The sequence below is a fragment of the Mesocricetus auratus genome, unplaced genomic scaffold (genome assembly GCF_017639785.1).
Source record: "Mesocricetus auratus isolate SY011 unplaced genomic scaffold, BCM_Maur_2.0 Super-Scaffold_100004, whole genome shotgun sequence".
NCBI lineage: Eukaryota > Metazoa > Chordata > Mammalia > Rodentia > Cricetidae > Mesocricetus > Mesocricetus auratus.
Genome location: NW_024429189.1, coordinates 29,708,869 through 29,736,403, shown reverse-complemented (window position 1 = coordinate 29,736,403; position 27,535 = coordinate 29,708,869). Strand labels below are relative to the sequence as shown.

Here is a 27,535-nt window from a genome sequence, read left to right as displayed (position 1 = left end):
TATGAAGGAGGAACTTTGGAGTACCATTTGTCAGCTACTAAAATAGATCAACTAGTTGTTCCAAATATTCTTTAAGTAAACATTGGGTAAACTATCTTTAAGTGTGCCTGGACCATGCTTGAACCTGTTTGTGTAGTTAGTGTACAGTACTGCAATCCACACATATTTATGGATTTCTACTGGCTTGTTTTTTTCCCCAAGAAAATAAGCATTTCAAACACTTTTTTTCTAGTATTTTTATGATATAGAAAACAGCTGATTGTGATTTTTACAAAATTTAAAAATATCTCCCTTAAACTAATATTTTCTCCTTGACTGAAAAACACTAATTTAAAATTTGATACTTTCATAGAAATCTCTCTTTTTGGTCCTTCTTTTGTTATTTTTAATGGGTACTAATTATAGCATCCTAGAGTGATCAGTTTATATGCATCTGAATTTTACTTCTGGTAACATCATGTTTTCAACTTAGTTGCATTAGTAACTGTTTCTTCATGGTAAGTGTTGCTCTTTTGAGCAAGAGCTCATATTGGGCTGCTACCTTTCAAGAGTAGTTCTGAATCACCCAACTAGTGAGCCAGTTGTCATTGATATTGACATGCTCGGTGAGTCATACTCTTCCATATTAAAAAAATACTGCATGTCACCTTTATATTCATTTTCCTATTACTCCTCTGCATCATCTTCTATGCATATATTGAGATTACTGTGGACTACTTCTTTCTAAGGCTATACTTATGTAGACCATTCTTGGGACTGAACATAGCAATCACATCACAATTAACTTAGGATAAATATCTTTTTCTCTTTGTATGGGTATTTTTAATGAGACTTATAGATAATTCAGAGTTGGAGAAACATAGGCAGGGAGAGAGAGAGAGAGAGAGAGAGAGAGAGAGAGAGAGAGAGAGAGAGAGAGAGAGAGAGAGAGAGAGAGAGAGAGATGGAGGGTCTGGTTGAAATAGAGCAAAGCTACCAACATCAGTAAAACAAGGTGAGATTCAAGGGTAGCTTCAGGAAAGATGCCTTTGGGAAAACACGACAATAACCCTCATTTTTGTCCAGGGGAAGTGAAACATGCTCTATAGGTGAGGTGATATTTGTGATCAGTTCTGAAAAACAACAGAGGTAGGGAGTGATGTTAGTTTGGAGTAGGAGCAGAAGCAGGACAGGTGCTGTATGTCTTATTCTTCTTAGACTGCCATTGGGGGGACAATACCACTGGCTGGGTGGCACAGACAACAGAATTGCTTTCTCACAATTCTACAGGTTAGAAGTCCCTGATCAAGGTATTAGTAGGCTCAATATGTGGGAAAGAAGGGATCAGTCATAATTCCTGCAGTGGCTAGCCCATTCTTCAGAGGCAGGCATCAGTTCCACTCAAGAGGGATCAGTCATAATTCCTGCAGTGGCTAGCCCATTCTTCAGAGGCAGGCATCAGTTCCACTCACGAGGGATCAGTCATAATTCCTGCAGTGGCTAGCCCATTCTTCAGAGGCAGGCATCAGTTCCACTCAACAGGGATCAGTCATAATTCCTGCAGTGGCTAGCCCATTCTTCAGAGGCAGGCATCAGTTCCACTCACGAGGCTCTGTCCCTGTGACCATAACACATCCCACTTGGTGCCACTTCCCAGTACCGCATGTTACGAACTAAGCACCTCCAGTTAGTTTTGATGGGACACACAGTCTTTAGACCCATTCAGGTAAACCAAAGTGACTGTAACTTCTTTTTCTTTACTTTAGAATTTCTGAATTTACAATTCCAGTTTGTGGGTTGTGGTGGTACATGCCTTTAATCCCAGCAGAGGAGATGGATCTCTGAATTTGAAGCCATCCTGGTCTACAGAGAAAGTTCCAGGACAGCCAGGGCTACACAGAGAAACCCTGTCTCGAAAAAACAAAAAAAGAAAAAATTATCCACTTTATAAGACAGAACACTAGAAATAAATCCTACATACCTGTGGGAACTTCCCAGCAGGTATAGACTATGGTACAATGAGAATTAGTGTAAGGGACATTGTTATTACCAACAACAATGATGGTGATAATGATTATTATTAACATTTATAAGTATTTACATGTGTCAGGCTCCAATCCAGGAATTTGTATGTATGCAAATCACTCTTAAAATACATAGCTAGGCATATGTGTATTTCCTGGTGGAATAAACAATAAGAAAAAGGAACAGTAACAAGTCTATATAGTTGTTAAACAGAATAGACTTCATCTATAAATATTCTCCATTTCATGTAATCAGGAAAATACATATGTACTCTGCAGTGTGGGCAATGATGTTACTGTTTTATACTGACAATTTGAAATTGTTGATTAACATATGCTAAAAAGTAAAAATAAATTGGGTTGAGAGAATAATATTTGGGGAGTGTGATGTGAAGCTATTCCAAGCAGAACACCAGCTTGAGTCTTCATCTACACCCGCACAACAGCGTGTCTGTGCACGTTTCCCATCTTGACTCTGGAGTGAGTTCCATACTCAGATGAAATCATACTTGTCATCATTTCATCGCTCAGCTTCCAGTACAGCCAAGCATCTTTTGTTGAGAATCTCCTTTAGCATTCTCCCTTTTCAAAAATGTGATGTGTTTGTGTGCAGCCCAGTTTTCATTGTTCTATCTATGTACTAAGAGTGATCAGTTTAGCATATCTTGCAGTGTTACACCCACATATGTGTGTCCTATAATTATACGTGTTATCTTATAGTAACTGGTGTCTCTGAAAAACCATTCCTGAATTTGTATGCTTGTGTGAGACCTAGTTGTAGGCTTGCCATTAAGACCCTGAAAGAGAACAGAAGATGCTTGTGTAGATTCTAAAATGAATGACACTTTGAAGACACGGGGTCTCTAGGAAGGTAGAAATCAGATGGGCACTTACAGAGCCCTGGGTTGGACTCTGTTGAAGTGCAGTCCACCCTCGAAGAATCGACAACCTCCTATCACAATGAGCCTAGAAAGCTGCCCCATGCCTGCCCAGTACCTCAGTGTGCAGAGTCTGTATGGGCAGAGATCTCAGAGACCTGAGGTGAGACTCTGATGGTCAGAGAAGCCTGGGGCATAGGCAAAAGACCTATAAGGAGCTCCAGATTCTTCCTCTCTGGAAACATAGAAGAGGCTACTTGGAGTTGGGCATGAGAGTGAACTTGGAAAAGAATGTCTAAATTTTGTATCCTCTCCTCCCCCCATTTTCTTTGTCTTTATTTACAAACAATTATTAAGTCAGTCAGACATTTTTTAGTATCACAAATTATCTTCTGAAATGACTTGTAGAGCTGAAGGACCAAGGTGGGGGATGAAGATTTTACTATAAGAAACAAGACCAGGCCGGAGCATGCCTTTAAACCCAGCACTGAGGCAGGCAGATCTCTGTGAGTTTGATACCAGCCTGGTCTGCAAGAGCTACTTCCAGGACAGGCTCCAAAGCTACACAGGGAAACCCTGTCTCAGAAACCAGAAAAATAAATAAAATAACAAACAAAAAAGACCTGAATTCAAATGCCTAATAAGTCTGAAGTTTCCTCAAATGGATTTTTATAAAAAGCTGTAATGATACCTAGTTACACTGTATCTATAAGAAAACCCCATAAAAATTTCCTTCCCTCAATAGCAATTAATTATGTCCCCATAATCTGTATATTTAAACAAAAGGAATTGACTGTCTTACATAGTGTATATATGTTGTGGAATATTATTTTAACTGGGCAAAGATGTGTTACATTTATTTATGCTGAGGAATATTATTTTAACTATGTAAAGATGTGTTACTTTTTGTTTATGCTGCATTTGTTTAGTAATGTAAGGATGTATTACAATTGTTTATGCTATGGAATATTATTTTAATTGTGTAAAGGTATGTTGCATTTGTTTATGCTGCATTTGCTTAACTATGCAAGGATGTGTGTTTAATTATGTGAAGATGTGTTACATTTGTTTATGCTGCATTTATTTAATTGTGTAAAGATGTGTTGCATTTGTTTTACCTTGCCTGCCTAAGGCACCTGATTGGTCTAATTAAAAGCTCAACGGCCAATAGCTAAGCAGAAAAGGATAGGTGTGGCGGGCAGGCAGAGGGAATAAGGGGGAGAAATTTAGGCATGGGGAAAAGGGAAAAAAGAAGAGAACAGGAAGAAAAAGGGGGACACACCCAGGGCAAGAAGCCAGACAGCCACCAGCCAGCAGACATGAGAAGCAGTGAAAGTAAGATATGCAGAAGGAAAGAAAGGTAAAAGGCCCTGAGACAAAAGGTAGATAAAGAGAAATACATTAATTTAACTTAAAACAGCTAGCCAGAAACAAGCCTAAACTAGGCCGAGCATTCATAACTAGTATTAAATCTCTGGGTTGTGATTTAGGAGCTAGTTGTTTGACTAAAAGAAAAAAAACCTGGTATATACATAGCAATGCAATGTTGAACAGAATCTAATCAGAATAATTAATAAGTATCTTACATGGTCCTGCTAAGCTTGGAAGAATGAAAAGCAAGTTACTGTCCACCAAACTGACTTTTGATGGATTCCCTTTCCATATTAGATCGAAGATCTGACCTGAGGTTGGGTCAGAGACAGTTAGTTACTCACATTCTGTAACAGTGCTACTATGGTATCCGCAAAACAGTCTGAAATGAAAACTGACACGGGCATGAAGCCCCACTCCAAGGGTACTTGTGAGTCAAACTTGCTTTAGAATTCCTGATGTCACTAACCGACACCTGCAGCCTAGTTCAGACCCATGTGTTGCACCACCTCATTCTTTGTAAAAACAGGGTATTGTGTTTCTTTAATTCCATTTCATACACTTTCCCTGTCTTCAACACCCCTGAAGTCTAGGTGTGTCTTATGATTGATAGCACTTGAATGACTTATCAGCATGAATGAAGCTGATGTTGTCCGTAGACCTGCGGATTTGTGTTTGCTTGGACTCTCTACCTAGGAACACTTCCCATCTGACACCACTTAAAACTGAATCTTCTGCTTAAGGCTTCTTGAGACCCCAGTGGTTGTACAGTCTCAGTTCCAGCTGCTAGGGCAGGTTTTTAGGAAGGGTATTTTTTAAATGTTTGTCAGCTGGTCACAGGCTTGAGGCATGTACATTTCTTTGCCCCGTTTTGTTGTGGGAAGCCAGCTTCTTATTTGCTCTTCCCATAAGTGTTTGTGGCAGACTTTTATAATTTCATTTCTTTGGAAACATTTTTTTAAACTAGTGCTTAGTAGAATAATAGTATATGCTACTACTGATGTCATTTTAGTTTTGATGAAATACTGCCCTTGTTCAGGTTGTCATCGCCTGGGGAATCTGAAGCATCTGAATGTCCTCCTAGAGGGGTCGACAAGAAGGCATATTTTAATAGAAGAGATGGTTATGATGCCGTTGAAGGTTTGAAATTAGGAGCATGCCTAGCTGATTGGCACTATCTTAGCAGTGAGGCTGGGTGAGTAAGTCTGTATTTCCTCCCACTGCTCTTCCATCCTTTCTAAGGTGAGCTTGACATGGTGCATAAGTGATAGATAAGGGGTGATCTTGATTCTTCTCCATCCTCCTTACTCAGCATCCTTTCTTTTCCTTTGTGGCTTGGCCAGAGCACGGTCAGCCTTTTGTTATTGCTCTGTCTGTTGATGATTGTCACATCTCCCTTGAGGAAGAGAATTATTTCCTACTTTCATAAGACAAGATACTTTATGAAATTGTTTGATCCACATATCCAACTATAGGGGATAACAATTGTTGCCCCATTTTCATTAAGAGGAAATTGGGGTTTAGGACGTGTGCGTGCGTGCGTGCGTGCGTGCGTGTGTGTGTGTGTGTGTGTGTGTGTGTGTGTGTGTGAAGCAACTGCACAGAACCATTCAGTAACTGAGTAGCACAGCCAGCTTCAAATGTGACTTCCACTGCAAGTCAGGTAAACTTTCACTTTTTCTCACCGCTTACCTGGAGGGTTTTTTCCTCCCTGCTTTTTAAAAGTTCTTATATGCCCGTTTAAGTTACTTATTCACAATAAAAACTCAAAACACATGGAGAAATCAAATGGAAACTACTGTATCTGGTGGCACTTAGGTGCAGGCTCTCAGGATTGAGATATGGGTTTAAGCCTGCTTTGTTTTGTTTTGTGTGTGTTTGTCTGTTTACATGATAGCTGTTGGCTGCTATTTTCACATTTGACAAATGAGGGCTTCAAATAAAAAATGCTGAGATCCTTTTTATTTCTCAAAGAAAATTCTTATATCTAATATGACACCCTCCTTGGCATCTCATTTTCCCATGGGTTTGTGGCTTTTTCTTTTCTTTTCTTTTTTTGCTATGATTTGACAAGATAGCAATTGAAAGCAAACAATATTTTATATTTAATTTAGCTATGTTCTGAAGAATCCATAGACTGTGTCACTACAGTATAGTTTATTGAATACATTTGATGCCATAAAAGAAAATAATGTGAGAAAGCTTTTGTTTTTATGGGTGTGATTGACAGACATGGAGTAAGTCTTTTGGGAAGGCAATAAAGTGCAATAAAAGTGTAATAAAGGATGTTGAGTGCATACATACCACATGATAAGACACTTGAGAAGCTAATAGCTGCTTTCTGGGAAGTGTTGGACATTTCTAGCTTGTGGAATCTTGATAGCATAATTACCAGATGAAGACTGGAACTCTAGGTATATAAATGTGTGGTGGTGGTGGTGGTGGTGGTGGTGTGTGTGTGTGTGTGTGTGTGTGTGTGTGTGTGTGTGTGTGTGTGTAAGAGATGAACTGTGGAAGAGAGACACACTCGTCGGCTGCACTTTCTTTAGCTGGCCTCTTTGTTCCTGTTTGGTTAGACCAAACTTGGATTAGGCTAATCAGCCTTGTAATCTGATTAGCTATTGATGAATATACTCATGAGAAGGACTTGAGAAAGCAGAAAATTTTGTGTCCCTCTGCTCCCAGCCATCGGTACTGTTTCTTGGGCTAAGCCGCTGTCATGAAGACTTGCTCCTGAATGGTTGTGAAGTGACTTTTTTCTTATCTATACACTTATTCCTTTATGGGTGACACGCAGGGTAGCCTGCCATCAGAACTGAGGATCGACATTCAAGAACCTAAAAGTGCACTTCTGCCATTGTTATCAAGCCAACAAGTTGAGGGGGAAATGTAGGAATACATTGGGCAGGAACAATAATGTTGAACTTAGCCTACAGTATTGAGCCTGATTTTTTTTTCAGTATTGCTGATGATGCATATTTGTTCTGCAAAGAACACGCATCACTAACACAGAGAAAGATGGGCCAGACAAGACTTTCAGTGTTGAACTTCTGGAAAATTCAGCCTTGAGATGTTGAACTGCTGTTGTTATAGTGCCCATGCCAAATTCAGGCTCTGTCCTATCAAATGCTATTGTCGTTAATAGTGACAGGCTGGCCAATTAATCTGTGTCTTTGGAAAACCTTCAAAGATCAACTTATTCAACTTTGTTGTTATGACTGCCTGTTTGAACATATTCAAAACTCATTTTCTTAAATGACCTTTAAAATCTCTTAGCAAGAAGATAGTTAAATGCTGACGATTTTATTTTTGGAAATACATTAGCATGGTATTCTGTAAAGAAACACATCATTGCTATTCTTAGATAACTTCAAAAATAGAAATCCTTTCTTACTATATACAAGAACCAATATTGCACAGGATGGCAAGATTCCCTTATAGAAATGAGTATATTTTTGTATGGACCTTGCAAGAGAGAGTATTTACTTACTCAGTGACTCAGAATTAAGGGCAGGCTCAACAAATATTTGTGGAGAACATGAGGAAATGGGCAGTTAAATGAAAAGAAAAAATATGACTCTACTAAATAAAAACAAACTATGTTGTTGGACAACAAAAAGAGAGCTGCAGAGAACCATTTAAAATATTTATTATTTGCCTGAGAATATTAAGGGATTAAAGTAGCTGATCTCAACCTGTGGATCACAACCCTTTTGGGAGTTAAATAACCCTTTCGCCTGGGTCACCTATGACCATCTGCATATCAGATATTTACATTAGGATTCAGAAGAGTAGCGAAGTTACAGTTATGAAGCAACAACAAAAGTAATTTTATAGTTGGGGGACACCACAACATGAGGAATTGCATTAAGGGTCGCACTATTAGCAGGATTGAGAGCCAATTGTACTAAAAGATACACTTTCTTTAGCTAGTCTCGTTGTTCTTGTCTGATGAGATCAACCACAGGCTTGGATTGTGTTAATCAGCCTTGTAATCTGATTGACTATTGATGAATATACTCATAAGAAGGATTTGAGAAAGCAGAAAATTTTGTGCCCCTCTGCTCCCCAGCCATTGCTAGTGGTGGACGAGAGCACTGACCTTATCTGCTTTACGTTTTTCTTCTTTCCATTTATTTATTTATCTATTTTGTGTGTGTTTGAACACGTGTGTGCCAAGGCACACATGTGGAGGGCAGAGGACAATTTGTGGGCTTTGGTTTTATCTCATTTCACAGATTGGTTCCCAGGTCCTCAGGCCTGCAAGCATGCACCTTAGCTCCTGAGCCACCTACTGATCAGAGTTTTCACTTTTTACAAAAGGAAATCAAATCTTGCTTTTGCTTCTTTCTCTAATTATGAATTTTGAGTCTACTCTTCATAGTCATGCTTTCCCTATATTTTTGTGTGTCAGTAAAACAATGTGTTGCACTGTGTTTTGTGTTTTAAATTTCTGATGTCCTACTATGCTTTGCTGTCCTACACAAGTTGCTCACTTAATATTGTTACTGAGAAATGTCCATATATATGTATGCGTATACACACACACACATAAAATTTCTTAGTAGCTTTTTGTGTTGAGGCCAGAGGTCAACATTGGATGATATTCCCCAGATTCCATCTGCTTTGTTTTTTTGAGACAAAGTTTCTTCACTGGGATTTAGGCCTCCAGAAATAGGCTAAGCTTATGTGACAGTGAACCCCAAAGAACGTTCTGTCTCTATCTCTTTAACTGGGATTACACATGTGCTTGTACATGGATAGTGGGGATCAAACTCAGTTCCTTCAGGTTTGCATGGCCAACAATAACCCAACGGGGCTATTTCCCCAGCTCCAGTTTTCTGCTTTTAAAATACTATTTAATTTGCCCACTGGCTCTCGATCAGTATGCAGATATAGGTGGTTGTTCCTAGTTTTTTCTCAATGTAGGGAGTGGACGTTTCTGTGTCAGTCTGCCTTTGCCTGTGCTCTGAGGTGCATCAGGAAGTAGAGTGTGGGGTTATGATGGGGCTTGTGCTTTCTGCAGTGGCTGGCCCAAGTTGTCCTTTGGCTGGCAGGCAAGAGAAGACTTTCACTCCGTATTTCAAATAGGCTCTGGTGTTCAGTTAGTAAAATGTTGGCCTTAAAAAACGTTAACATGCTATTCAATTTCTTGACATTCAGATTCCTTTTCATAACCTCAAAGAAAGATAGGCCGCATAATAAACAAGCTGGTGAGTGGGGTGGGGAGAACAAGAACAAAAACAAAACAAACGGAGCAATGCAAGAAGCATTAAGTCAAAACGACTTTTATTGCCCTGTGTAGATGTCTCTATGGAGTTTGATGCTATCTCATGAAAGAGACATCGGTGAATCTCACAAGAGCAGCCCTGGCTGAAATGCTGACATAATAATCATTTTTCAGTACTGAATTCCTAGCCTTGTATGGTCCTGAACTAGTGGGGTTTTTTTAGTAGGAGATGTACTGCAAAATGAAAGAAGAAATTGCATTAAAGTTTCTGTTTTAAATCAATCAAATTAGAATCAACTTCTATAGCTTGGGCTGTTAAGGAATTGGATTGACCACCTTCCTGATAACTGTTATTGTCTTTTTACACCTTTCAAGTTTGTCTTGTTGTGTCTCCTGACAGCCACATGGTTACATTTCTTTTTGTAGGTAGGAGCCAATTCCCTTGCCTGGTTTCTCCTTTAATGTAACAGTGGCAAATGTGACCCCGAATGGCAAATACTACCCATCTCAACCTTTAATCCCTTGTATTCACTTTCTGATTTCATGCTTAAACTGAGATGCCCGTCTCAATCTAGAAGTGAAAAACAGCTGATAGAATGTTCATTATCTTTTGCCCAAAGTCTCTGTTCCTCCTGCCAAATATTCTTATCCTTGAGGATGTCATTAACCAGTAGTGGAGTCGCAAAACCTGCACATTACCCTTGTCATCAGAACGTCCCCTTCTTGTCATCGGCTCCAACTTCTTCCTTTCTTTCTTTACCCTGACCAGTGCTGTTCCAGAAGATCTCCTCACGACTATTACCTAGAACTCTTAGACCAAAGGAATTTGTCTTCGCCAGGTCCCTGCAGTGGCTACCACATTTTCGAACTCAGTAAATACGAAACACATTGGAGTGTGTCTACTTTCCACTTCCCTGTGATCAGCGACTCAGAACTGATTGATTTTTCTCACAACAGAGCATAATATTGGGCCATTTCAGCGTCCCTCCCTACAAGTTACATCCAGGTTTGGGCCCTGTTGTGTAAGGTGAGGAGAGCTTGGGAAGGGAGTAGGAAAGAGCGGGTCAGGTGCCCCTCAGCTAACATTGGGAACTTTATAAAGCTGATGTCATGAAGCAAGGCTTTGTCACTTGCCTGTTTTTATCAGAGAGATCTGAAAATGGATTGAAATGATTAAATCAAGAAGATGGCGGTGCTAGTTCCATTCAGTTGCCTACAGCCTTGAGAAATTCCTTAGCAGCCCAAGCTAATGACAGCATGGCCTGTGCCTAAAAGAAATACTCCGCAGATACAAGGGACATTAAAACCTACTTTTCAAAATGGCCCTTTCCATCTTTTGATGGATATTTGTATTTGTGAAAATTTTCTGAGTTGTTTGCTGTAGGCAAATGCTTGTTTAAGCTTTGTGGGATACGGAAGAGTGGGACTGGATTGTCACTCCAGAGGGGAGGCATGTGTGACAGTGATGGGTGGGCCAGGTGGGGATGCCTTCCACAGTTGCTCCAGTCCTAGCACACACACGGCCCTACATGGCTTGTGCGACAGGCGGCAGAACCAGCCAACAGCTGTCCATCCAGAGGGATGAGTGTCTAGGATCTGGTCCCTCAGCAAACGTGGTGCTGTCTCCACGGGAATAAAGTCAGAGGGGCCGAAAGTCAACTTCTGTCCCTCTGCTTACTTCCGTTGAAATGAGGAAACTTCTGGAACATTTGGGAAGGCCACGGCTACCCTGATGTCTGTCATGCCATCAGGTGCTCACTGTTCTTGTTATTGTTAGCCGCTTTTCTTTTCCAAGAGCACGTCGTCTGCCGAGGCTCAAGTGCAGCTTTCCTGCGAATGGGGTCTGGGGGAAAGAACTGAGAAGGCAAGACGGTACTGTATGTGCCCATGGAGACAGACAAGGTCCTAGGCAGAGGGCAGAAGACCAGGGCTACTCGGCAGAATGAAACCCATGATCTCTCAATGGGATTGCTACACTAGTCCTGAGTTTTAAGTGCAGTCTCAAAAAGAGCAAATCCAGCCAGGCAGTGGTGGCGCACGCCTTTAATCCCAGCGTTTGAAAGGCAGAGGCAGGAGGATCTGTGAGTTCAAGGCCAGCCTGGTCTACAGAGTGATTTCCAGGACAAATGCTCCAAGCTGTTGGGATAGCCTGTGGTAGTATAAGGAGTGGGCCCAGGTGGGCAGAGTCGGTTTCACAATTCTCTTCCCTGGTGACTGGTTACTACATAAGCTTTTTGGTCGGTGGCCACACCCCACTGATCTCTGGCCAGATGCCAGTAGTTCTGCTGTGACCTTAGAGAGAGTGTAAGTCTCACCCCCATGCACTTATCCCCAAAGCCGAGGAGGCTGCCTACCTGGAAGGACTGCTGCCAACATTGGCTAAATGGCCATTTGCAATTGTTGGAGGTGTGCATGTGTCTGCTGTAGATTCACTTAGCCTTGGTGATGTGCCCTGTCAGGAAATCATGCAGCTCAGGTTACCACCTCTTCCTCCTGCTCCTCAGACTCCTCATTAAGTGGTTTCAGCTTCCTCTTCATCACAGAAAGCAGATGCTCATGCAGTTGATGACCAGAAGCAAGGCACTGGCCCCCAGTGCATCCAGTCAGGTAAAGATGGAGGGGCTGACCGAGGCTTGAAGTCATGCCTTGCTTTGGGGGAGCATCTGCCTTCTGTGGGCCCAGAAATTTTAGCGTATTTACAAAGTTAATGGACTTAATTGTGTGTTAGGTTGTAATTAGGAATTCTTCCCAATAATGTTACTGATGTAGGAAAACCTGTCAATCATCTCAGAGCTTGGTAAGCTCAGGCTGACCATAAAGGGCTGCTGGGAGGAGGTGCCTGGGTTCTACTACATATTTCTGTGCACAGCAGTTCAATCAATATTGATGAACTGATCTCATAGAAAGAAGTTATGTGCATTAGGCCTCAACTCATTTGTTCATGAGGCAGTGGAGGTGCTGGGAGTATCAGTGTCAGGGACTGCTCTGAAACATTGCTTTCTTCGTAATGGAAAAGAGAAATAAATTATTTATTAAGAACTTCAGTCATAAAATATCCACTGGTCACTGGAGGTGATGAGATTAGCCATATAAAATATGAGATAATATACAATTTGGGTTCACAGCTAATAATGATACATGAGAAAAGAAAGCAGAAAACATTATTATTTTTTCAACAGGTCAGAAATACAGTGGTCATGTCGATTGTGACATTTGTTTGAAATTTCTAAGATTAGTGTGTATAGTTTTTTTCAGTTATTTGGAATGTGCCATTGAGAATTAAGTATCAGAAGTTTCTGTACAATCTATCTAATCTTTTAAGCATTTATGCCATTAAGAAGACCAGCGAAGATCAGGGGAAGGCATTTTAAATGGAAAGCTTGGGAATGGAAAATAATGGCATTGCTTTGTGTCATGTCCTGTTTATTTTTCTAAAATGTCATCAAATCTCATCTATTTGAGGGACCAATCAGACTTTTTCTCCAAGGAGCAAGATGACTTGGAAGCACTGGGAAGGAGTGGGTACTTAAGGGACTTGGAATGTGCCTGCCATTGTCAGGAGGGAGACAAAGGAGGCTTCAGTCTGTATGAAAGGAAAGAACCTAAGTGCCACAACACTCCATTAACAGAGCCATTTAGAGCACAAACAGGGGCTAACCCTGGACCTAAGGATCTCCACAAAGTGTGTCACAAACCAACTGAACAAAACAACGACAAAAACAATGAGGCCACCTGTGTGTGCCATGCCTTCCTGCAGAGCAGAGTCCTAAGGATGCTGCTGGCTCAAGAAGGCTCATTTGACATTTATGATTTTTTTAACTTAAGCAAAGTCACAGTAACAAGGAAAAGGATTTAAGGAGAGCTTAAAGTGACAGTCCTGACAGGATCTCTTCCCCTACAGTCACCCCGTCCCCCCCCCAGCTTTGTTCATGTAGTGTACTTTGTTGACATCCGTATTTAAAATATTTCTCTATAGTTTTCTGAGTCTTCTGAGACCTTGGGGCCCAAGGTGTGGTCAGTGATTCTTATTACAGGTTGAAGGAGGTTTTCTGTTTGGTTATGGAGGGGGGTGATTTACATAGGAAGCGCCTTTAAATTCGAGAACATTTGAATGAAATGCATTTTAGTAATCTGGCCTTTGAAATAACAAAACAGGGTTGTGAGTCCTGTTTTGTCTTTTGGGGTGCTGGGGATGGAACTCAGGGATGCATGCTAGACAGGTGTCCTATGGCTGACCTATGTCTTCAGCTCTCTGAAACTGCTTTGTAAGGATCGATAACGTTTACGGTCATTGGGAGTAAATGCAAATTCATATTAGTTCACTAGCTAGACTCTTCCTGCACTTTTCTTAGCACTAAGGAGTTACTTAATATAAACTGAATAAACCAATGGAGGAACTCAGACAACCAGGCCATCGGGGAGACAAAACAGGATTTTTGAATGACATGAGCATGAAAGCTTTTGAGTAATGAAATGAAAAAAGTTCATGTTAGCAATACCTTTATTTCAAAAGATATCTAACTTGCCTTAGAGAAACATATATTTCATTGTGTGTTTGTTTATACCTGTGCAGTAATATACTGGTAAGCTGTGCCCAAGAACGACAGGAAGCCAACGGCCAAGGGGATCTCTTGACATGTGGCAGCATGACTGGTACCAGGCTGGTACCAGTTCAAACACAGGCAGCATTCTCCACGTGGCCATTTGTGCTTTGTTACTAGAGCAAAATCTGGCTATTTCTTGCAGCAGTTACTATAGCAAGAAAAGATTGTCTTGTTCTTCCAAACCCCTTGTGGAAGGAAGCAGAATGGCAGAAAGACCATGTTCAAATCTCAGCTGGTTCCTTCTCTGCTGGAGACCTTTTTTTATACTGGAGATCAAACCCACGGCTTCCTGTGTACCAAACACGTCCTGGAATGCACTTCCAGTGGTAGTTATGAGCCTCAGGTCACTCTGCTATGAAACGGTAATCCTGTCAATTCCTGGAGTGGCCAATCTTCTCAGTCTGTACTAAGCTGTGCAAACCCCTCGGCTCTGACTGGCTGAGATTTGCTGGAGGGTAGTGCATGGGTGTTGGATCTGGCTTAGGATGTCTACTGTTTTTGCTGATGAAGTAGCCTGCGGACAAGGACCAAACAAAATAAAACTGAGTTGAGTTGATTGGAAGCTGATGATTCAGATGATTCAGATGATTCAGAAGGGATGTAGACAAGCAGGCCGTTTGGAGAAAGGGAAAGGCAGGTTCCTTCCAGAGCGGAGGATCGTGACAGCCAGGGAAAGCTGGGAGCCTGGCAGTGTAAACAGCCCAGTAGACAAACCAGGAGCAACTCACTCAGAGCATTCCGCTTCCAGTGAAAGATAAGAACAAAACAGACTTATGGATCTTAGCGTACCCTGACCAGTCAGGTTTCAGCTATGCTTAGTCTACTGTGAATTATGAAGTGAAATCCAAGTTCTGCCGAGCTTAGTATATTTAGGACAGAAGGGGACCCTAAAATATGACTTAGAAAACTTTTAAAAGATTAAGATGACCATCAGTATCATTTTTAACTTAAGCCCCCATTACCTAGGTTAAAAATAGCAAAACTGGGGGATGGTGCCACACACCTTTAATCCCAACACTCAGGAGGCAGAGGCAGGCGGATCTCTGAGTTCGAGGCCAGCCTGGTCTACAGAGTGAGTTCCAAGCCAGCCAGGGCTACATAGAGGAACCATTTCTTGGAAAACCAACCAGCCAGCAAAACAAAACAAAAACAGAGAAATGTGTTCACAATTAATTCACTTGCAAAGGCTGCAGCAATCTGGTGAAGCTGCTCCCGCATTCACAGGCTTGCTTCTAGATCCTGGATTTAACACTAGTTTCCTTATCGTCCAAACAGAAATAGCCATATTCACCTCTGTAGAGTTCGTAAGAAGTTTAAATCAGATGAACCATGGAAGGCATTTAATACGTGGCCAAACCAGGATGTGTTAAAAGATTTAGCTTTTATTCTTGGCGGTGTTATTATCTGAGGTGTAACTGGTATTTTCCCTCTTTGGAATCTCCCCCTCCATTTACATTATCCTTTAAGATGCCTTGCCTGCTCTTTACTCTCTCCTTTGGTCTTTCCTCTTTTTCTGTTGATTTTTCCAAACATTGCTTTTAACACTGCTAAATCACTGCTTATAAAACAATTGGGAACAAAGTTTGCATGGCGGTGTATGTATTGGCCCTGAACCCGTCTCAGCTGTCCGTCTCTTGGCTGTTCGTTGGATATTTGGCTGTCCCCTCCGTGCATGGACAGTGTTCCTCCCACAGTACTAAAACTCGTGCAGCATAACTCTGTGGCATCCGGTGTCTACGCACTGAAGTATGCACTAATGTCCCTCTAGCCTTCGTCAGGTCTGAGCGTCACTGCTCCTCTTCTCTTGCCTTTTCTAGCTGTCACATGTCTTTTGGCTTAAGAAAATGTCACCAGAACATTCGAGCAACGATACTGCATTTTTATCTCTTTTTGTGACATAACTGCAAGTTGAGTGAATTTGTTCTCAACGGAGAGAAGGCTTGTGACATTTCTAAACAAACAAAAATAGCAGCTTTCACTGTGTCATGAATGCCACTCACAGAGCGTCCACTCAGGTGAGAAAGGCAGAGTTTTCAACTGAAGTTTGAAATGAAAATGTTGAGTTCCAGCCAACATCAGATGCCAGCCTTTATCTTGACAGGAGGCTTTGGAGATGTTGTGCAATTAAAATTCTATGACATGTTCAAAGTGGCCTTCTTGGAGGCAGGGTCTGTTCTGTATGAACTGTGCTGCTCAGAGGAACAAGAGCACAGAGGGGGTTTGAGTGTCACTTCTGAGAGTGACTGAAGACCGAAATTCCACTGATGAGTACCTTTGATTGACAGGTGTCAATAACTAGTATTCTGAATGTGTCGAAAAGTCAGAGAACTTTGCCCATTTCACTAGCAATCTACCCAGTTTTTTAGTTTTCACTTAAGGTTCTGTATTTTTAAATACAAATCTGCTGGTTGTAAAGATGGCTCAGTAGGTAAAGTGCATACCACATTAGCCTGAAGACCTGAATTTGATCCCCCAGAGCCCACATGAAAAGTGGATGTGTCGACAAGCACTAGTATCTCAGAGCTAGGGAGGCAGACACAGGAGAGTCCTGAGGTCCTGCCAGTCGGTTTAGGTGAATTGGTGAGTTCCAGGTTCAGAGAGACCCTGTCTCAAAAAATAGGATGGGGAGAGATTGAGGCAGACATCTGACATCAGCCTTTGACCTCTGCAGGCATGCTCATACATGTGCGTGTGCATGAGGGCACACATACAGGAACACACACACACACACTATAAATTCAGTCTCCTCCTCCTTCCCCCTACATAAAATCTTGAGTGACTTATGGATGCCCTCAGAAGAAGCCCAGTATCTGTCACAGAACCAGCATATTTTAGAGGAGCCCTCATTGCCTGAAGGTGCCTTTGATCTGCCAAGGTCAGGTTCTAGGCAGGCTGGCCATCTTTCACTTTCTCAAATGAACAAGCCAGCTCCTTCCTCCCTTCTCCCTCCTTCTGAACCTTCTAGTACATTCTTCTCCTTTTTGGATGCACTTTCTCCTATTCTTTTTGTGACCAACTGCGCCTTGTTCATTACTTCCCATGATTGCAGTTGCTTCCTCAACAATACCCTCTTACCTCATTTCCTGTTCTTTTCCTCTATGGCATTTGCCACAGTTTACAATTGCATTTGTGTGTTTTTTTAATCTCACTCACAATAAGCAAGTAATGAGCAACCAAAAACTAAGCTTTAAGTTCATAAATCCTCAGATATAACAGTCTAAGAAAGGAGTAAACAACAAAAATAGTAGGTTGTGCTTGCACATTTTTGGTGTCTAACCTAAACAATCTACTTCTTGGAGAACTTCCTCAAGGAAACTACTCTAGTCTCCCTCCACCTTTTTGTTTATTTTAAGGCAAGATCTCCCAAGGTGGCCTCTGCCATAGCATCCTCTTGCCTTAGCTTTCCAAGAGCTGGGATTACAGGCACGAGCCAAAACTCTCAGCTTCCGTTATAGTATTCTCTTCATTTGAATAGCAACAACATAGACAAGTATGATTTATGAGCTAGATGGAACAACAAACAAAATTTACGTTGTAGACATAGATTCTGTCTTGATAGGACTCGTACGCTGAGATAAGCATTTGTCTAACTAGCTGGAGGACAACATGGGAAATTTTGTACAGCAGAAGGCTCCCAGGGGCTGTTTTGTGGAGAGGTGGCCACAGTAAAGCATGAGGCTAACACTCAGGGGGTTGGGAAAGGAACAGGATAATTTTGCTGCATGCTGAGGTTGAAACACTACTCTTGACACAGAATGGAAAATGAGCCAAGACAGAGGGGCATCAGAGTGTGTGGTATGTTTGCAAAATTGTGGGAAGCTCTGTGTGGCCAGGTTGGGTGTGAGGGTTCGCACCGAAGAGTGACAGGAAATGACCTGGGAACAATAGGCTTTGGTGCTCCCCCCCCCTCGGTGGTTTTGCTAAGGATCATGGGTATGATGTTGTAGGGGACAAAAGGCCTTCACATACTGTAACCCTGGGAGTGAGCAGACCCAAGTTGAGACAGCATGACAAGCTCTCTGTGACAACCTTTCTAAGACAGCCTTCAGAATGGGGTAGTTAGGGAGTGGGAAGTGACAGATGCCATGGAAAAAGCCATACCATGAAAGAGTTTGTTACAGGTAAAGAAATAATGGGGGCATCACTTTAAAAATATTTACTTTTTTTAAATTGTGAAGGTAATATATGCTTAGTAGAGAAAAACTTGGAAAATGTAAAAAATTGTCAATAAAGATTACAAGGGGAGAATGTTCTTAGGGTAGTTAAGAGTGAGCAGAGAACTTTTGGAAGGATAGAGGGCATTTTTAAAGTTTATTCCTTTTTTATTTTCTTTTTAGATCCAATTCTATCCACCTAGGACACCAGAAACTTCAAATATAATTTGTGTACAAATTATGCGATTTCATATCATTTTTGTCCCTGTCTTGAATAGTTCTTCATACCACCTCTCTCCTCTCTCTTTTTGCCAACCAACTTTTGCTTTTCCACCCAGGTTAATAATTAAAAGAATCACAATCATCATAGTCACTGTAAGATAATCGTAAAAACATATATGGATCATTTATACAGTGTTTATCACTGTCGTTCATGATTTCACTTATCATCTAATCTAATCCCCACAAAAGCTCCACAAGGTAGGTACTATTTCTCCATCCTACAGCTAAAGATACTAAAGTTTTATAAATTAAGTGGTTTGAGCAAATATAAAGAACAGTACCTTCTTGGGAAGCTGTGCTCCTCTCCAAATTAGGAACCCCTGTAATGTCATCTCACAGTTCCTATTTTTTCCTGAGAGGCTTTTCTGTTATGAGTAATTGTGCCATCAGAGACACGTTGCCCCCCCCCCACACACACACAGTGAACCCCATGGCAACAGGTCATGTGTCTGCTCTTCCCTGTTGATCTGACCAGTGCTTAACGTGGTGGCTTCTGGCCCATAGTATGTTCCTGGTCACTGCCCCTATCAGAAGGTCAGTCTATGCCCATCACACAGTGACCTGATAAAACATGCACTGGAAGGGACTCAACAGTCCTCAGTGGGACAGACAGCAGGGAGACTCTGAGATATGGATGATGGTATTTCCTAGAGGCGAGAAGCCTTCCGGATCAAACTTGCTGTTTCAAAATCCCGTAGAGCCTTCTCAGAAGCCACCTGACTTTGCGGGTCTCGATTACATCCCTACATCTCTGCAGAAGACAAGGCCTCTAGGCCAGTCCACATTCACACCCAGGTTCGGCAAGCGGTCTCCTTTATGGGGTTCAGGTGTGCGTTACACTTAGGTTTGATCCGTCTAGTTTGAACTGAGTGCTCGTCGTAAATTGAGGACAAATTAGATGGAAATCATAGAAGAAGCAATTTTATGAAATATTGGTGTATTAAAGTTTTAGTCTCTTATTTTGCCTAATGCAGTTCAGTTAAAGTAGATTTGGAAATTATTAATAAAAAAAGCACTGAAATGAAAAATTATTGATGTTGATATTGTAATTCAAATTTAAGCTCTAAAGCAAATGCTGTTTGGATTAGCTCAGAACCTGATGCTTCTTTATTCCATTTACCAAAGGAGATTTAAAAACAAAACAAAACAAACAAACAAACAAACGAAAAAGAACCATGAAGTGCTAGAAGGCAAACACTCTACTTTTCTGCATCAGGATACTCTGACTACCACCTTCAGAATCCAGAGGACGGACCCTTCCATTAGTCTAGCATGAGCAAAAACATTCGAAAGATCATTTAACAGTTAGTATAGAGTATCCAGAAAGGCATCTTACTATGATTGCTTTTGTAGTTTTAGACATTTGAGGGTTCTCCACCCTTAACAAAATAACTCAGGCACAGAATTTAGAAAGGTCCCCGACACAAGCTGCAAAATATTGGCTCGGGAACAGTTCAGTCTTATCCTTGCCTTCCTGTTTATTTTTAGACCAGGAAAGGAAGACAGCTTTTCCTGCCTTTTCAGTTCCCTGATGATATCTCAGCTCGTCCTGATTCAGTTCAAAGGAAAAGCTCTCTGCACCTGTTCAACTAGTGTCATTACATGCAACCAGTTAATGGACTTGTGCCATTTCACTTTTATTTACAAATCATGCAGTGTTCTAAAATCTCCTTGGCCTAAGGTTTATTAGCACAGATACTATGGGAATAATTTTGTATGTTGATAGTTTGTAAAGGGATAGGAAGGTAAGTATTGTAAGCCATAGTGAAAGGGCCTCTTTAAATTATTTTGCTGGTCTTTGTATTAAATGCTGTTGCTTTTTTGCCTGAAATTAAATTACTAGTGCTATGATCTCATTTACTGACTTATAATAATACCTGTGAGTATCTACAGTTATTCACCCAACAGAAGCTTTCTCAGAGCTGTGGGTGCTAAGGACTCGGTGGTGAGGGAGACTCAGCACACAGTCTCCAAAAGGAGACTGCTTGTCCTAGGCATCATTCAGTCCACGGGGAGAGAGCCTGCAGCATCTCTTGGCCCTCCGGTGCTCAGAGGAGCCTTCCTCAAGCACAGCTTGATCTTCAGATCTTTCAGTCCTGTTTCGGCAGGCTAACTAGGAAGCTAGAAAGAGCATACTGAGACTGCTCATCAACCCATTTGTGCTCAAACGCGAACCGACTCTGGTAGGAGTATCCTGTGCTATGTATGGGTAATATGAAAAGCAAAATCATTGCCAAGTCAGTTGTGGTGGCATGTGTCTGCTAATCCCAGCACTTGAAAGGTTGAGGCAGGAAGGTTATAAATTCAAAGTCAGCCTGGGCTAAGTAATTAGACCCTAGCTTGATGAAAAAGGAAAAGAAGAAAGGAGTCACAATGCTGCCTGCCAGGAACTCTCATTTCAACTGGGAGCATGAATAAGTAGGATTTTAGCATCCAGTATAGCAAGTGTTTTTGTGTTTATATAGCTACACTTTTTATAATGGAGGATTGTAGTGTTTTCTTACCCCCTCTTTATAATCCCAGCCCTAATGAGATCAGTTAGTGGGCCTTTCCTGGAAAACCCCGGTGGAGCAGCAACCTTGTTAGATTTTCCTCCTGCAGATCTCTTTCCCAGTCTCCCTTGCAGTCGGGTTGGGGCCCTGTAACATCCACCTCATTCTGGGCAGGGAAGCCTCTACATGATCATTTCTGATCATTGACTTTTCTAAGTTGATCTTGAATGCCAAAAGGAGAGCCACCTCCTCAGATTGGAGGAAGCTGAGTTCTTAAAGACCATGAATACTCACCAATACACCTTTAAAAATGTCTTGGCAGCCCAACAATATTGGAGTGCAATACAAGTGAACCGAGATTGTGGTTGTCGCTCAGCTTGGAAGGTCATTTTTTACAGCGGTTAGCCTATACAGAGAACATCCTCTCTTGGCTCTCAGGCAGCCTGCCCACAGGAAGCATTGGTTGTTTTAAGAGAAGGAGGGAAGATGTTCCAAGCTGAGAGGATCATAGAAGAGGGAGAAAGCTTGGAAAGTTCCACCTACAGTAAGTAGCTGAGGGTAGTGGGCAGGGTGCAGTGAAGGGCACATTTATGGATGGGACGGAAGAGGGAAAGCCAGGAGAAAGCGTGGGAAGTTTTGTGATTCGAGCTCCGGGGAAGAATTGTGAGACCTGGAAGTAGAGGGTAGGAGGGTGATTTTAAGGAACTGACTGCACTCTGGTAATTCATTTTATATTAGAAACAATTTAGCTGATAGAGATTTTTTTTCATTTTTTAATTTTTCGGTTGTTTGCTTGGAGACAGCATTTCTCTGTGTAAACCTGGCTGTCCTGGAACTCACTCCATAGACCAGGCTAGCCTCAAACTCAGAGATCTGCCTGTCTCTGCTTCCCCGAATGCTGGGATTAACTGAATACAGGAAAACTCATAAAAGCTATGATCATTGCCTTCAACCAATCACTGGCAAGACAGAAAGGGCTCTACTTGATTGAGTGTCCTCAAAGGTCAACAAACTTGTTGAAGGGTGGATTGACTGAATTGGGCTCAGCCCAAAGTGCTAATTGCCCAAAGGGCATTTGGGCTATCTAGGAGAAGGTAGCCATGAGCCCTATTAAGAGGAAGAATTTGGACGGACTGCTTTCGCAGTCAAGGAGGTACTTCAAGCAATGGATAAGATAAGGAATTGGGGTAACTTAGGGGACGGTTGCTTATAAGTCTCACATTGTATGATACTTGTCCAAAGCTTAAAGATTTTTGAAGGTTGATGTTACTTTTGATTTTAGTGTGAAGAAATGTTTCACATAAGGTTGAAAAATACTACCCCCAAGGGGAAAAAAAAGAAAGAAGATTACATTTGCCCAAATGTTTAACCATTTGGTTCTTTATCCATTTTAACTGGAAGTGAGGAATGTGCATTTAGTCTGGTTAACTTGGCTGAATGACCTTGCAATGGTACCATTGATGAGCATCTCGGGGAGTGTCAGATCTCAAGAGCCGGGCAGTGGGTGAGTGAAAGGCAGATAGTATCTTCCTCTGAGATCTGGGGGAGTAAGCTCTCCTTTAACTCCCTTCTTTATCAAAGCCAGATAGCCCAGCCACTCCTATGCAACTGTCAGAATTTCACATCAACACCTCTGGACTGATGCATGGGGAATCGGCCTTACTTGCTAAATGTGCATTGTAGCAAGACACAACTTTATTTAAAATACCATTAAGAGGCAACCACATTGCAGCTACTCTGAAGGCCTCCTCTTGCAACATGAATTATTCAAATAGCTTCTTAATAACTGCATTGATTTCCACAGTTAAAAGCAGATCCGATTATGGAATCTGTTCAATACCACTTAAATGTTTACAGATGTTAGAGTTGACAAAGACCTTTTAGACACTGATAATTCATTTCACAAGCTCAGAATGCTGGGTACTTGGCATCACTAGTATGCTTTGTGATTATTTTTAATAAATGGGACCACTCAAAGAACCACCATTTAAGGTCTTCATTCTTATTCCATTTTAGCTCCATGGCTATTGCTTGAAAATCTAGTTATGCTAAAAATATGGCCAGAAACTTTTACATTCATATTGATCAGAAGCTTTTATATTTCTTTCGCAAAGATCAATGCAGTAAACACGTCTTAACCTGCATGTATCGGGATGAATATTGAAAATATCTATGAATATTTATAATGCTAAAATCCAATACGATTCCAGTTTCTTGGCCGCATCTAAGGGTACAACGGGAAAGTTTGCGAAGATAAGGAAGAAATGTGGGTGAAAGAAAGATGCATGTTCATGTTCTTTCTGATTTTGGGGGTACTGGGAATAGTGGTCTCCACATTGCATATTGGCTCAATCTGTTTTTTAGATTGTGTTGCTTAAGCAACAGAGTTTATTTTCTCCAAGTTCTGAAACTAAAAGTTCAAGATCAGGGTGACAGCGGGGGTTGTTGAGAATCATCTTCCTGGCTTGCAGATGGTTGCTGCTAGCTGTGCGTCTGTGGGGGGAGGAGGGAGAGAAAGAGACAAGGGGTTCTTCTCTCCCATCCGCCTCCTAAAAGTCTCCTGATACTTCGGGATTAAGATGCAAGTCTTATGACCTTGTCTGACCTCTTTGCATCTTTACAGGCTGATTTCTAAACACAGTCACAGTGGAGATAAGGACTTCAGATTGTGAATGCCGGGAGAGACCACTGAGTGCATAGCATGAAAGTTAGCACTCTGGAGTCAGACTGCCTGAGCTGGAAGTAACTTGGGACAAGCCATTTGCTCTCTCTGTTTCTCTGTTTTCTGCACACTGAAAGTAAAGATAGTGTTTGTAGCCTTTTTATGTTGAATAAATAAGTTAAGTCATGCATTGATATCCAGACTGGTGTATGGTATTTATTAATTGCACAGTAAATGTTCCGGGTTACTAAATACCTGACTCAGTAGTGAAGCATTTAGCTTAGATTTTGTGTGTGTGTGTGTGTGTGTGTGTGTGATGATCTCTAAGTACTTAGTTTCCATATAAAATTCCCATGTCTTTGAAAAATTTCCCCTGAACCTTGATAGATGCATAAGTATAAATGAAGCAAGTGTACTTGATTGTATAGCATTCTTACAAAGAGTTTTTTTTTTCCTACCAGTACTGATCTAGTCAGCCTTTGACCCTGAAAAATGGTTGCTCTCCAGGCAGTTTCAAGACTTCCTCTGTCCTAAAGAATTTAGGATCACACTGTGCATATCCTACAAAAATAATCAGGACACAGCCTTCCTAGTAGAAAAAAAAATCCCTACTTTTCTTGTCTTTCCACTTATATCTTACACTCACGCGCGCACGCGCACATTTTCATACACACTTTCATGCTTGTATGATCAAACAGAACGCTTGGTAGTGTGAACAAGTAACAAGGTTACTGTAGAATTCCAAGTATTCCAAACAGATTAAGGACTCTGGTAGGAAGGACGGGGTTTAGGACCCCTCCATTTTGTGTCTTGCAAAGCCTGCTGGGAAGCAGTTGGCAGTGCCTTAGAAGTTCTGCATGTAAGCAGCAGCAGCCTAGTTCCTGGCCAGTTGTTCGGTTTCTCTGTGGAACTGGATACAGAATAGAATCTGAACTGGATGGGAAAGGTGGAGGAAGCTCACTTAGCTGATTCTCCAATGGTGAATTCTCATTTCCTGATTTGCACCAAACACTGTTAGCGAGTCTCCAGCCCTTCTGGAGTCCTCCAAGGCTGGGGGGAGTAGCTGTGTTCTTTTTCAGCCTAAATCAAGGTCACATCTATTTTGCAAGCAGGGTTTTTTTTTTTTGTGGAAGAAGATGAAGGAAGGACTGCCTGCCCACGAGGCCTGCCAGCACTAGCCTCGCCAGCAGCTGTCCTTCCTGCCTTCTGAATCGGCTGCCTCTCTAGTTCATTTTGGTACATGAGCCAATCATGGATATTTTACACTTATAAACATTTCATTCTAAATACTTGTGAGTCAAATTATAAAACTTTTACTAAAATTAGAAGGCCGAAAGTCTTTTTATATCTGAGTTCTTGCTTTAAAAATAAAATCAAAGCGGAGTATTTCTGTACAGCCGAGTCTCTGGCTGCTGTAGCACACTTTCCTTATGATACTTCTCAGCATTAGGGCGGTCGGTTCTACTAGACCACTGATAGCAATAGAAAATAAAGTCAGCGCGTGTGGGCATGTGCTACTTACTGGTAAGCTGAGATGTGTGGCTACTGGGTGTCATTAGTCCCTATACCGTAGACAAATAGCTTAAGAAAGAGAATTGCTTTGTGGGGTGGCACGTACTTGGAATCCCAGCACAATCAAGACATACTTAGGAGGAATTCAAATTCAGGTCAGCCTGGGCTACCAATAAGGCTCTGCTGCATACAGACAAACCAAAAATCAAGTCAAAGACTTGAACAATAATTTACCAAAAGAAAACATGTAAGTGGCCGATGAGCTAACAAGCAAACAAAAACAAAGTGCCCAATGTCATTTGGCACCTAGAGTTGTCATCATTCAATCATTGTGGGAGTGTAAATTGGCCTAATCCTTATAGAAGTGTCCAAGGGCTTTAAGGCTTTTTAATGAACTACTGAAATTATAATATACATTTATAAAATAAACTTACAGTTTATTGAAATGTTTGTGTCACTTACTTTTAAAGCCATGGCTGAGAATGATCTGGTTTGAATATTCGTTAACTGGGGAATGGAATACTATGTAATGGTCAAAAAGGAAGCCTGAAGCAACAGCGCTGATGAATCAGGAAGATATCTGGAGTAAAAGAAGTCCGTTACAAAACATAAATCCTCAATATGTAATGTTACTGGCATGAAACCAGAGATAGGCAAAACTCATCTCTGGCGGCAGATGTCGCATCAAGGCTGGAGAAGGGTTTGACAAGAAATGAAAATGAAGCAGCATCTTATGGGTTAAAATGCCCTGTGCCTTGGTGTTGTCATGGCAATGGCAACTGGACACTTCATCCATGTCTTTTTCTGTGTTAATTATATGCCAGTGTTTTTAAAAATCTTAACTGAATCCCTCTTCCCCCACTGAAACAATTGGTGACGGATGAATACAGAGGGAAAGCTAGGGAATATGAGAATGTGTTCTACATATGATTTCATAGAAGAAGGAAATGGTTGCCTTTGGTACTAGGAGAACTCAAAAGATTCTTAGTGAGGGGAACCTTGAATCAGCAACCTATAAAAAAATAACAATATGGCTTCAGTACCAGGAGATCTAGGACACCACTGAGAGTCCATTTGAGATGACCAGATTTGGGGAAGGGAAGAGGACAGGAGACAGGGGTTGCCAGCAGTAAAGATGGCGCCTTTCATGCTTCACCTGGAGGAGAAGGTGGTGTACAGAGATCCTTTCTGGGAGGCTTCTCATTCCCTTGCTTGGGCGTTGACATCCAGAAGATCAGTTAGAACACATGATTGATGGTAGAGCTGAGGTAAGAGCCTCCTGAAGTCAGGGGTCCTGGATTAGTTTGGCTGTGAGCCTTGTTCCTCATGTATGAGGCTGGGGATGTTGGATCTGCCTTCCTTCAGGAGGTGGAACCTTGAGAAGAAGCCTTCCTGAGAGGTGAGTCCTTGATGGTCCCAGTTACAGGAAAGCATTGATCCTTCATAGATTGCCTTTCCTCTGCATGAACCATGGATTTCTCTAATTCTATTCCCCCCAGAGTCTCTTACAAGGAACACAGAGTTACTCTTGACTTCAGAATTCTTTCAATGCTGCTGAAAACTGAAAGGGACAAGACAGAAGGTAGAGAGAATGTCAGCATCGAAGTGGCCCCCTCTCTTGGTGCAGCAGCAAGGCCCTGAGGTGTTTCCTGTTTCTTGTCCAGATTCTCTCAGAACTCAGCAAGTGTACACCTCAGATCACAGGAATAATAGTGGAACAGTCAGTGTGAGCCTCTTGTATTTCCCTCCTACATCCTAAATCTCTTAAATAAGGAAGTATCTTAACATGGCTTCACTGTATCCCATCGGTCCTGCACTGGTTTGGCCCCTGATTGTTTTATGAACATTAACTTGGGTTTTGCCTGCAAGTTTGTCTGTGTGAGGGTGTTGGATCCCTTGGAACTGGAGTGAGCTGCCATGTGGGTGCAGGGAATTGAACCCAGGTCATCTGGAAGAACAACCAATGTTCTTATCCATTGAGCCATCTCTTCAGCCCCCACCCCAATCCCTATTGTTTTTATAGCCACAGCCGTTGGTGTTGCCCATGCCATAGACTATCCTGTATACCTACAGCCTTCACAATGTGGAAATTTTCCTGTGTTATCTGAGCGATGCCCGTCAAACCCTTGCAGAGCCAAACGAAGTCTCATCTGCATGCTGCCTGTGTTTATATTGCTATAGACATTTCAGGATTCATTTGTCGGCTACAAAATTGGTCACATTTCAGCCTCTTTTACCCCTGCACAGCTACTGATAGACAATGAAGAGTTGGGGATGGTGTGTGGTGGATACTGGATTGAACGTTGGCATTTTTGACAGAACTGACAATTTTCGAATTGAGTAAGGC

General features: G+C 41.7%; 1 protein-coding gene and 1 long non-coding RNA gene across 8 annotated transcripts in view; both read left to right on the top strand.

The window, feature by feature from the left end:
* Rbms1 (RNA binding motif single stranded interacting protein 1) overlaps window positions 1-27,535 on the top strand; it is a 210,195-nt gene that overhangs the window by 23,941 nt on the left and 158,719 nt on the right. The window lies entirely within an intron of this gene.
* Window positions 6,761-23,870, top strand: LOC121140362. The gene is made up of 2 exons (XR_005877152.1): window positions 6,761-21,558; window positions 23,638-23,870. It is a non-coding gene; the product is annotated as an uncharacterized LOC121140362 (long non-coding RNA).